This window comes from Herpailurus yagouaroundi, unplaced genomic scaffold, assembly GCF_014898765.1.
Source record: "Herpailurus yagouaroundi ecotype Mexico unplaced genomic scaffold, PumYag 77, whole genome shotgun sequence".
NCBI lineage: Eukaryota > Metazoa > Chordata > Mammalia > Carnivora > Felidae > Herpailurus > Herpailurus yagouaroundi.
In genome coordinates, this window is record NW_024412388.1 from 59,291,274 (window position 1) to 59,300,945 (window position 9,672).

Genomic DNA, 9,672 nt, shown 5'->3' on the forward strand with positions numbered 1-9,672 from the left:
CCTATTATTACCCTCCTTTGACGGTAAGCTGAGGATCCTTGAAGTTAAAGGATGTGCCCAAGGTCTTCCAGCAATTCTGCAGTCTGCATCTTTAGTCTTGTTTGCATCCATACCATAACTACTCTTAGCAGTTGAGAAACAACAGTAACTTTGTTCCCACATTTTGGAAGGGTCTGGCTTTTCTGCCTCTTCACATTGTCCAGGAAATGAAAAGATTTTGAAAATAATTTGTAGACTTCGTTTTTTCCCCTCATTTAAGAAATTAAACCTGATCATATAGCAGTATGAATACCATTACTCAGGCTTCAGATTGACTTCAGGAGGAAGTCCTGTACTTAGTTTCTTTACCTTTCCTAGCTTAGTTGGTATCTTTTGGGGGTGTAAATGAGTGGTAGGAGATGATCCCACATTCTTTCTGTGCTGTTGTATTAACTCTCTGTATGAGAGCTTGAAAAAAAAATGCTTATAAGCCTTATATAGTTTTTAAAGGAGAAAGAGCAAAAATGTAATTTCAACTCCATTTTAACAACATGCATTAATGACATTATTTTGTTTTGCAGTCATTAAAATTTTTTTACACTTTTGAATTTTCTTTTAAAATGTCATGTTTCTAATGAGAATGACAGCTAGGAAGGAATACTCAAGTGGTTTACTTTTTAAATCTTCTCCAAACTTTTGTCTTATTAATTTGAATTAATCTGAAACTCATGAAAGTTTTTTCTAAAATCTCATTTAAAAGATAATATTTAATATTATATATATACTTTAATGCATATTGGATGAAAATATCAAATTAAATTTTTCAGTAATGAGACTCTAATGTAATTATTTTATTTTAAAACTTAATTTGTCATGATTCATACAGCAAACATCAAAGCTGAATGTCTCTCCAGTTATATCAAAAATTATTCTCATTTTTATGAATATTTGACTTCTTTGAAATTTTACTTCCCCCATTGCAGTATATGTTGTAGCTAACTTGACTTCGTAACAGTAACAGAGTTAATGTTAGACTCTTTACTCACCTCTATACCAGTGCATTAAATATGTTGCATTTCAGATCTTTTGTGTAACATTTTCCTCCTTTCAGTGATTTGCTTCATCTTATTCTAAGTTGTCAGCTTTTTAGTTACTTACCTTGTAAACAAGTGATTTAGGGAATCTGAGGAGCCATGGAATAGGATGCTGCCAGATGGATTCTGGCTGGCACTTTTTAGTGTCAAGGCAGAAATAGCCTGAATTGTGTTGGTCTGAAACACCAGCACCCTCTAGTGACCAACCTAATAACATGCTGTACAGCATATTAAAGAGAATTTCTAAATGACAAATATGTTTTGCTTAAGGAACCTCTGATATCTTTCTTAGGGGTGTACTAATTAATACATAACTATGGTCATTTTGTTTTCCTTGGATTGCACAAACTATCATGTCTAATCAACAGACCAGTGGAGTATTAGAGTCAGATCATTGAAAAGACCACATATTCAAATGTTTTTTAAAAATTTTAAAGTATATAATCACCCATTATCTATTTAATTTAAAAAAATTTAATGTTTATTCATTTTTGGCAGACACAGAGAAACCAAGTGTGAGCGGGGAAAGGGCAGAGAGAGAGGGAGACACAGAATCCGAAGCAGGCTCCAGGCTCTGAGCTGTCAGTGCAGACAATGCGGGGCTCGAACCCACAAACCCACAAACCATGATTATGACCTGAGAGAAAGTCAGAGGCTTAACTGACTGAGCCACCTAGGCGCCCCTCACCTATTATGTATTCTTAAACTATTCTCTAAAAATAATTTACATTTTAATATGTAAATATCTTACCTTTTAAAATTCACAACATATATCAATATTTAGCTAGCATTGATGAATATATTCTGCCACTTCTACTGAACTTGCATTAAGAAATCTTAAAATAGACTTGGTTACAAAACAAGATCAGTAACTATTTTGCATTACTTCATTATGGATGGAAAATATCTATAATTCTTATTCCATTGATCCAATTGCTAATTTCAGCATATTTTAAAAAAATGTTTGTTCTTGAGAGAGAGAGAGTGCAAGGGGAGGGACAGAGAGAGGGAGGCACAGAATCCAAAGCAGGCTCCAGGCTTTGAGCTGTCAGAGCCCGATGTAGGCTCGAACTCACAAACCACAAGATCATGACCTGAGAGGAGCCACCCAGGTGCCCCCAGCATATTTCTTAGTCATCCATCCATTCATTCAAAAAATATTTATTGAGCATCTATTCTGTCAGATACTGTGCTAGTTGTTAGAGATATAAAAGAAACACACAGATATCCCTACATTTATGGAGCTTATGTTTTAGTGCAAAATTCTTGATTTTTAAAATCTGAAATAACAGAAGAAAGGAATGCTAATTTCAGTGGCTTTTGTGATTTGCCATGGAGGTAAGTTCTTATATAAAATCCAATTTAAAAATTCATGAAAAATTTTCATGAAAAATGGAAAAATATGTAGTTTTATCAAATGGGATTTATTTCAGGAATCCAAAGTAGATTTAAACACCCAAACATCAACCAATATAATTACTATTTCAACAAAATAAAGGAGATGCTTGAAGTTTTTGCTAAATCAAACATCTGCGTGTACTGAATCCCTTTGTATTGATTGCATTTTCTTCAAACTTTTCTTCCTGTTTCTTTGCATGCCTGATAGTCTTTAGTTGAAAACTGGACTAAGTAGTTAATATACTGTAGTGACTATGGTTTCTATTGTTTTCCATGAGGATTATTGATTTGGCCTGGGGCCAGGTGGGGGCTGGGGGTGCAGGTGATGTGGTCATCCACCAGGTAGTTAACTTGCCTGGATTGAGACTGCCAACATTTCCTTTTGTGGTATACAGCTGCTTTTCTATCTCTGCTCTGTTGTCATGATTTCTCACGGCTGCTCTGTGGATTGATCTACCCTCTACTGCATAATTTGTTGGTCAGTGATGGGGACCACCATGTCTGTGGTTTTCTTCTGCGGATTCTCCTCTAATTTCGAGCTGCTCTGCCAGCTTTGGATTGTGCCCTACATTTCAAGCTTGTGAAATTTCAACTATTTGCCACCTAAGGTGCTCAGGGTGGAGAATAAACTCGTTTAAGGAAAGCATCAAAGTCATGGACATAGGTCTTGAGTAGTTTTATCTTCTAAGACTAGGTTCCACTCTGGTCTCTGCTTGCTTTTTCACTAGGCTTCAGGGAGATTCTCTTTCACGCACAGTTTAGCTGTCAAACATATATTTGGGCAGAAATTCTATCTCATTCTTTTTAAGGTTCTTATCACCTGGATTTCCTATTTAAATATGCAGTGGTCTTTTCAGCCTTGAACTCCAATCTCTGGCACTTTTTGTCAGTGAGACTGATTTTTCCCATCACTGATTTCCCACAGATATAGTCATGAGGGTTGGACATCTCTCTCAGTCCAAAAGGCCAGTAACCCTTAATTCTTACCCTTTTAGTTGTAGAGTTTTGAGATTAAACTCTTTGCCAATTTCTGTATGCTTTTGAATGCTTTCCAGTGAGTTTTAATTGTTTTTTTAAAATTTTAAACCAGATTTTCATTGTTATCTGTAGGTCAGTGTGATAATAGCATAAAGACAGACATATCTGTTCAATGGAACAGAATACTATATCTACTTATATCTAAATAGGTAGATATTTATGGCTATACACACACACGGGGGGGGAGGGTTACAGATATACAGATAAAAGATAGGTATACACACACATCCATCCATACATGTTCAATTAATTTTCAGCAAGTGTTAATAAAGTCTTTTCAACAAAGGCACTGAAAAAAATGGATACCTGTATGAAAATAAAAATGGACATAAACCTTATCTCATACCACACAAAATGGACTGTAGATTACATGTAATTATGCTTAATCTTCTAAATTAAAATGGGAGAAAAATTAATGATTTCTTTAGTCTCCCATCCTTACTGGAAGTACTCTCCAACTTGTCTTTTAACATTTAACATGATTCTCTGTCAGTATGCATACAAATTCTTCATTCTTCTTAAATACCATGAATAATCCAAATTCTTTCTCTTTGGACTATTTGTAATTTTTGCTATCAGAAGCAATGGTGCAACAAATATTCTTGTGTATATTGGTGTGCATACTTGTAGGACGTATTTTACATGACAGATCCTCAGAAGTGAACTGCTGTACACTGATGACCCCCAAATTTACATCTGCAGTCTACGTCTTTTTTGAACTCGTTTCATATATCCAATTGACTGTTTGTCATGCCATTTAGATAGAACTTCATCCCATTTAAATGGAACTTCAAATTTTCTTCCCCACTCCTTGTTCTACTCGTCTTCCCCATCTCAGAATACAATATACCATCCACTTACTGAAGCCAGAATTCCAATGTCCATCCTTGAGTCCTCCTTCTCTACCATGTTTTCCAGCACATCATCCAGTAATATTCTAATTCAAAATATATTTCATCTACATTCACTTGTCTCCATCTCCACATCTACCACCTGGTTCAGATCACTGCCACCTTTTACTTAATCTACCACAATAGTTTTTAAATTGCTTTGATTTTGTAATTAAAAATTTTATAACAAATTGAGCTAAAACGACAAGTTTAAAGCATTTAATTATATTTTAAGATGCTAATAGTATCTTCACTTCTCCTTTCACTCCCCAAACCCTTATTAACAGATTGAGGTATATTTTTTCCAATTTTTTTCTATGCTCACACAAAGATATTTCCACTCAAAGTACATGAATTTCTGCTTCTACATTTGCCAGCCCTGAACTAGTATTGCTGTTTATAATATTTACAATCTGATGGGTAAAATATATTTTGTTAAATTGGATTTCCATAAATACTAGTGAACTTAAATCCAACTTCATTAAGGAAGTTAAATCTATTTCCATGTGTATTAACTTCTTTAATTGCTTTTACATTTTCTATTGGATTAACTTCCGCTTTGCTTTGCACATTTTTTATTGGATTGTCATATGCTATTAATTTGTAGGAGCTCTTTGTACTGTTAGAGATACCGATTTCTCATTTTCCTACCTTGTCATTTGCCTTTTTTACTTTTTGTGTCTGGATTATCTTATGTAAACCATTTATTCAGAAAAAAAAATGAACTTTTCCTTTTTGGTTTTGGGAATTCTTAAGAAACTTAAGGTCTCCCCTTGATTCATACACCCAAGTTACATTCTGAAATATTTTCCCTCCAGTATTATCTTTAAAATAGATTACTTTTTTACTTTTTAGCAGATGGTAACGAGGTTGAAGTTTAACTTACTTTTTGATGGGCTATCATATGGGGTAGATTTGCTGTAATTTTGTTTATATGCTTGGGGTTCTTAAGAGCTTCTTGGACTCGTCGCAGTCTCCTTTCAGACATATGCTGACCATGGCTCACCTGAAGACTTGGAGGACCAACCAAGGATCTCCACATGCATGCACCTCTCCTGTTACTTGCCATCTTAGTGGCCTTGTCCTTCCTACTCCATCCAAACTCAGGGAAAATTGCAAATCTCCACCTAGGGAACTCCTGTGATGTATCTCAGAAATCTTCTCAAAGGAGTAAATTGGCATTCAATAGGGTTAGCCTTGTTTCCCTTTATCAGATTATCACGGTCTTCCTAGTTCAGTGTACTGAAAAACCCTGTTTTAATATATTGTGTGGTTTTGGGTGGAAGGATAAATCTTGTCATGAAGCAAAAGTTCTCTGCCTAGTTTTGTTTTCTCATTTTCTACTTTGTTTGATCTGTTTTTTATGTTCTTGACATGGAAACATAGATATTGGTGTAGCTTCTTTCCTAATACATGGTTTCAAAATTACACATTTCCCTCTAAGTAGTGCTTTAGCGGAATCTTGAGGGTATTTTCATTACCATTCAGAATATCTTAAATTTCCATCACTTGTTCCTTGCCATATGGGGATGTTAAATCCTAATTATTTTCTAGTTTTGCTATTGAGTCCGTTTAATTCCACTGGTCAATGAATGTATTTTGTACTATAAATCCTTTGAGAACTGTTGTATGGCTCAACAGCCTACGTGTAAATATTCTATGTGCAGTTGTTAGATGTAATGTTTTACAATAACCAAGTAGGTCTACTTGATCATGTTTATTCATAATACCTTTTTCTTCATAGAGAAAGGTATTATGATTTTCAAATACACAGATCTATTCACCCTGTCAGTCCTAACATTTTGAAGCTTTAGACGTTGATATGGAAATGCTTTAAGAGAAGCCAGGGCTGAAGTGCACTTCCAAGTTTGACATTAGTGTTAAATGGACTCTTATCACTATACAGTTCCTGTTCTAATACTAGCTTAATCTGTTGTGTTTGTATTAATATTGCCACATACTGGTATTTGCTTGGTAACTTTTTTCCACCTTATTTTCAACCTGTGTTCTTACTCTGAATGCATAACTTATAGCTATAATGGGGTTTTGTGGATTTTAATCCAGTGTGACAACATATAATTGGGGTGTATAATCCATTTTCACTTAACTACAGGTAGTTTAGCTAGCCTATTGTTGTATTTCATGTTTTTCTCTTTAAGAAAGCTCTTTTAGAATTATTAAAGTTTTATTATCCTGTTATTAACTTCTTGTACCTTTCGGGGTTATTGTGGAAATTGAAATGCTTTCTTGACTGTGAAAGTTTACCTTAAATTAGTACTTTTACTATTTCTTGAGGAATGAATCTTTTAATGGTTTAAATCACTTACCTTCATGGGGGCACCTGGATGGTTCAGTTAAGCATCCCACTTTTGATTTTAGCTCAAGAGATCAAAACGCAGATTAAGCTCCCCACTGATAGCACAGGGCCTGCTTAGGATTCCCTCCCTTTCTTTCTGCCCCTCCCCTACTCATGTGCATGCACAGTCTAATATAAAAAATAAATAAATCACTTACCGTCTTCCTTTTGTGTTCATGTTGTAATCTTACTTCCATGTTCTAAGCCCAATACATTACTCACATAACTCCAATATTAGGACTACACTGATTACACAAATGCTGTAATCTGCTTAAGCAAGGCTTCTATTCTTTTCCCATAAAGTAGGTCTTTCTAATCCGTTCTCCAAGAAGTAGCCAAATTTGCTTAAAGCTAACTAGGACTATTACAAACCTTTCAGTATTTCCCAACTGTTTGTAGAATCTATTTAAATTATTTTCTATGGCCTAGCGGCTTTGCATGATAAGAGTGTCTACCTCTACCACTTCATTTTTTTACTCTTTATGCCTTACACCAGCCTTAAGGTTATCATGTTAGCATAGACTTAGCAACTCTGGTATAGATCTTTCAGGAATTATTCTCCCAATTCTGACCTTTAGGTCTTCTACCCACCACTCATTTACTTCATGGTACTCATCAAAATTTGTAATTATTGTTTTCTTAGTTTTGATAGATTCACTAGAATACCTTGCTGTTTTACCATCTAGTCATTAACTAGTTAGTTCACGGTCAGGCATGCAGCAGACTCAATCGACATATGTAAATAACTGAATAACACAATTCTTTGGTTATATTCTAAATATTGATACTGACAAATTACCCTCTAAAAGGTCTGTGCTAACTCATCCAATGATGAAAAAAAATTAGGGATCTTAAAATGAAGAGATCATATTGATTCAAAAAGTCCCAGCAAATGCAATCAAAATGGCACTAATGACAAAAGTCCAATGGTGTGCCTAAAATTTTCAATGTGTTAAATATGTCTTTGTAATCCTTGAGCAAGATTTTTTACATGTAAATTCCTTATAAATCCTGACATTTCCTTTTCTTTCCACTTTTGCTCATATAAGACATCAAATCTTTCAAATGCAGAGGAAACAGTTTGCTACTTATTTGCTACCTAATTGGCTTACCAGACTCACAAATGCCAGTATTCGCTGTGTACTCATGTACCAGGCACAATGAACATTCCCAGGGTGATAAAGCTACCATAAAGTAAAAATTCAAATCAGGAAGTTTCACTCCAGAAGATAAACATCAAATCTCATTGTCAATTCTACCCCTGGATCACACCCATTCAACTTTACTTCCTATTACATCCAGGTGGGAGATACCCAGCCTTTGTGATGAGGTTGATAATAGGCTATGACTGTTTCATCTTTGGGAGTAAATACAAAATCTTTGCTCTCAGTACATCTCCGTAACTCACTGTTTTCAGTCAATGTTCAATGTGGTCCAGTTTAATCCTGACAGATCAAGAGGTTCCTTCTCTCCAAGGTTTCTCACAGCCATGGTTATTTTTGGTCCTCTAAAAACATGATCAAAACTTGAGCCTTCACCATTTAGCTCACATTCATCTACAAACCATCTCCTTCCTTCAGGACTACTGAAGTCAATTCCTGTAAAGCATTTTGCTTTCATCCAGGCAAGACTAATTCTTCCCATTTTTATCAGACTTTATTTCTACCATATTTTATAAGTACTCCCCCACTAAATTAAGGTAATGGGAAAAGGGCTGTCCTATATCCTTTTAGCTTCAAACCCAGGTATTTTTACATCCTTGAATACTATGTAGCTTTCCTCATAAGCTTCCTAGATATATTTTAATCATTCAAGTACTTAGGAATTTACCTGGTTATTGTAAATATTTTTCTTACACTAGTACCTTTTATTTTGCTAAATACATACATTTAAGAACTATTATTATAAATGTTTTTTTTACAAATGTGTGCAAATGTTATGAAAAGAAACCATAGTTTACTAGTCACTCTCAATGACTACAAATTTGCCTTAATGCTACCTGGATCCATCCCTCCTGATACTCTAATTGTCAAAACTCTTTTTGAAGGTCAAGTCCTCCCACCCTCACCCCACCATGATGGATCTAGATCCCATCCCCTCACCTATTTGATGATACCTTTCTAACACTTCTTCCCTCCCTCCTCCATCATTTACTTTCTGTTCTATTGGAGAATGGAAGCATACCAACAAAAACCCAGTCTCAAAATACTAACTACAATGATGAATTTGGATATTATGTACCAGATATTTGATGAGAAAGTAACTTTCCCTGATATTCTTTCCAACTCCCCCATTCTAATCACAAGAAAAAAACCAGACTAATTTAGAATAGGGGAATATTCGCCAGGACATCCAGCCAATACTCCTCGTGTCAAGTTAGAATGAAAAGCTGTCAAACCACAGGTGACTGCAGAGATAGGACAACTAAGTGCATTGTGGTATCCTGGACTGAATCCTAAACAGAGTAATGGAAATGGTGAAATTCACATGAAATCTGGATTGTAATTAATAGTAATAATTCAATATTGGTTTCTTAGTTTTGTCAAAAGTGTGTGGTAATGTGTTAATGATGGTGAAAACTGGGTGGGGGTATACTGGAACTGTACAATTTCTGCAGCTTTTCTGTAAATCTAGTTATAAAATTGGTGTCTATCTGATCTGCCTACCTACAAATAATGACTGAAATTAATACCATCTTACCACATCACTAGATTAAAAAACATCTGAGGTTTTGGCTTTGGTTATGAGAGAGAATACTGAAATTTGCCATCAGACTTGAAAGTAAATTCCTATTTAGCAACTTCTGCGGTTCCCATGGGCAAGTTTTAAATGTCCTTAAGTTGTAACCTTCCTTTTTGTAAAATACAAGATACACAACCATGTCTAAAAGTGGCAGGAAGAATCATATAATGCCTGT